The 3,090-nt window shown below is 37.9% G+C and overlaps 1 pseudogene; it reads right to left on the reverse strand.

Moving 5' to 3' along the window:
- Positions 1 to 1,224: 1,224 nt before the first annotated feature.
- On the reverse strand, positions 1,225 to 1,788 carry LOC105509883 (annotated as a pseudogene).
- Between the last annotated feature and the right edge of the window lie 1,302 nt (positions 1,789 to 3,090).

The following is a 3,090-nucleotide window of genomic DNA, read 5'->3' on the forward strand; positions in this document are numbered from 1 at the left end:
CAAGAGAGGATTGGTAATAGCGAGAGTGAGCTCTTGATAAAAAGAATGAATGTGGCCCAATTTCCTCTCTCTGTCTTACCATGTGATATCTTCTGATATGGGATGATCATCACCAGATAACAGCTCTGTATTCTTGAATTTATCAACCTCTAGAACTGTGAGCCAAATAAATTTCCTGTCTTTGTAAATTACCTGTCTGTGGTGCTCTGTTCTAGCAGCAGAAAACAAACTAAGACATACATGTATTCCATTTTGCAGAACAGGAAAATAATCTCTAGTCAAGATAACATGCCCAAGGCCTCACAGAATTTGTGGATACAAGCAACAATTATTTAAGTTAATTGCATCAGTAATTTGCACAGCAACACTTAATTTAGATGTGCTTATTCAAAAAGCAGTTTTTATTTATTTTAATACAAAATTATATATAGTTGGTTAGGTGCAATAGCTCATGCCTGTAATGCCAGCACTTTGGGAGGCCAAAGCAGGTGGATTACTTAAGGCCAGGAGTTTGAGACCAGCCTGGTCAACATGGTGAAACCCCATCTCTACAAAAATACAAAAATTAGCCAAGCATAGTGACACATGGCCTGTAATCCCAGCTACATGAGTGGATAATCGCTTGAACCCAGGAGGTGGAGGTTGCAGTGAGTTGAGATTGTGCCACTGCATTCCAGCCTGGATGACAAAGTGAGACTCCATCTCCCAAAAAAAAAAAAAAAAAAAAAAAAAAAATACATATTTACTTAGGAGCTTTCAGAATGTCAACAAAAGAACTGCAAGAACGGTAACTTTGTTTTTTTGCAATCAAAGTGTAGTATTCTGTTAACAGCACAACAATTATTTCCTAATATAAGCTGTATCAGAGACAACTGAAGGTGAAAACACTACTATCCCCATATGAAACTAATTTGTGCTGTGCACCAAGAAGAACATGCTTTAAATTTCCATGCCAATTTACAACGCCCATACTGTACCAGGCAAAGTTAATGGCTATTAAAAATGCTACCAGGACAGGTCTATCTAAAGACACATTCAGCAGTGTGCTGACTATACGCGAAATGAATAGTTTAAAAACAAATCTTAGTCTTAGATTTCAGGTTTTTGTTTTTTGTTTTTTTTGCTTAAAAGGAGGTTGTTGTATACAGGGGGGGTTAAATGTTTTATAGACAGAAGAGAAAAACTGTTAGAACCGTCTTATTCATCATTTATCATCATCTTTTTTTATTTTAATTTTCCTCCTCTTCCTTCTTTTTCTGGCTTTTTTTCAGCCTAAGTAACTCCCCTTTTTGTTGCATCAGGCTTTCCCTTAGCTTAGTATACAGCAATACCCTCTTAGTTTTCCTTCAGCTTTGCAGCTTTCTTTTCATAAAGCTTCTTGTCATCTGCAGCAGTGTTATTCCGCCTCTCCCGATTTCTTTGCGACATCACCTACGCATAGGCCAGGATGTTCTTTGATTTTGGGGTGACAATCAGAAGACAAGAAGGCCAAAGGAGGCCTATAGGGTGCACTGGGATCCTTGACTTCTTTTTTGTTTCCCTTGTAGGAGGGATGTTTGTTTTCATTTCTCTCTCATAAACTGACCTTGTCTGCCTTTGCCCTATCTTCAGATTTCCCTTGCTGTTTTGAACCCATGGTCTTTCACCTCTCTGAGCATTTCTTAAAAAATTCTGAGAAGCTGACGGAAAGATCTGAGTGCTGCTTCTTGTGCTGTTCCCGGCAAGATTTCATGAAGAATGCATATGATGACATTTGCCTCTTGGCTTCTAAGGCTCTCCTTTGACCATGCTTAGTTATTTTTTTCTCAGTGAAGAAGAGTTGTCCAGGGACTGTCCACCTCTCACTTGTCCCAGCACTTAACTCTGTAGAGCTCAGTGTATAACAATGGCTGTCTCACAAGGCAGTTTTTACTGTTGACATGCAACAAGGCAAATCCTAAAAAGTGTTATGTGTTGCTTTTGAGATCTTTAATCATTTTTTTCCTGGAAAAGCAAACCCTCCAGGTCTTTAAAAATGTGACTGTTCCAGTTACAAAAGTTCTGATGGTTATTATTGCACTCTAAGTCTGGCTAGATGGATCGCTTTCAAGTTTCTGGAATGTACCACGGTCTTTTATTTTGGTTTTGTTTGCTTTTGTTTTTGTCTTCTTTTTATTTGTTTCCCTTTCACCATCTACAGAGATTTTTTTGCTACCTTGCAGCATTCATCTGCCTTTCCTGTCTCATCCTTTAGTTTCTCAGTTCAGATGCCAGTTTCTCAAGAAGCATAGGTCATGTGCTCTTGTGACAGACTGCATTTGGCTGTTTGCATATTTGTATTCCTGACATGTCTGTAGGTTCCCAAAGTGGGTTTTTTTTTTTTTTTCCAGCTTTGTATCTCACAGTCTTTGTACCATCACAATGAATAGAAGATACTGAAATATTTATTTACTGGATATGAACTAAAGTATGAGTAAATATCAGACTTTCTAATGCCAGATAAAATCTGTACTGCTTTATTAGAGGCTAAGGTCAAGGCAAGAAACAGAGAAGAGGGCTACTTCAAAATTATCACTGGGACTTAAAGATTCTGAACAGCAGAGAGAATGACAGAGAGAGATGGAGACAGACAGAGAGGAGAGAGAGAGAGAGAGAGAGAGAATGAAAGAGAGAGAGAGAGAGAGAGGTTGTAGCAGAGGTTAAGGGCATGGAGTCAGGCAGTCTGGGATATGAATACTTGCTATTTGACCTTGGGCATGTTACTTAGTTTCTCTGAACCACAGTTTCCACATGCAGGATAAATGCTTGCAGGATAAATCTGATGTGTACCTACTACACAATAAACCCTATACATGGGATTGCTATTAATATTATTAAGAAGGTGTGAGAAAAGCATTATTCTCTTGAATGCATTTACCTGGTGTTCTTTGTATCTTTCTTTTTTCTGTCTGTTGAGATGGATGCTAAATCTTTATGTTTTTCCCTAAAGATGAAGTGGGAAATACTTTGTGTTTTTACATTTGATTTCTTTCTTTTTTCGCTGTTTCCTTCATAAGAATGCTTGTATATATATGTCTTAATACTTTTGTAGTTTCCTTTAACTGAGGAGAA

The sequence above is a fragment of the Colobus angolensis genome, unplaced genomic scaffold (assembly GCF_000951035.1).
Source record: "Colobus angolensis palliatus isolate OR3802 unplaced genomic scaffold, Cang.pa_1.0 Scaffold180, whole genome shotgun sequence".
Taxonomy (NCBI): Eukaryota; Metazoa; Chordata; class Mammalia; order Primates; family Cercopithecidae; genus Colobus; species Colobus angolensis.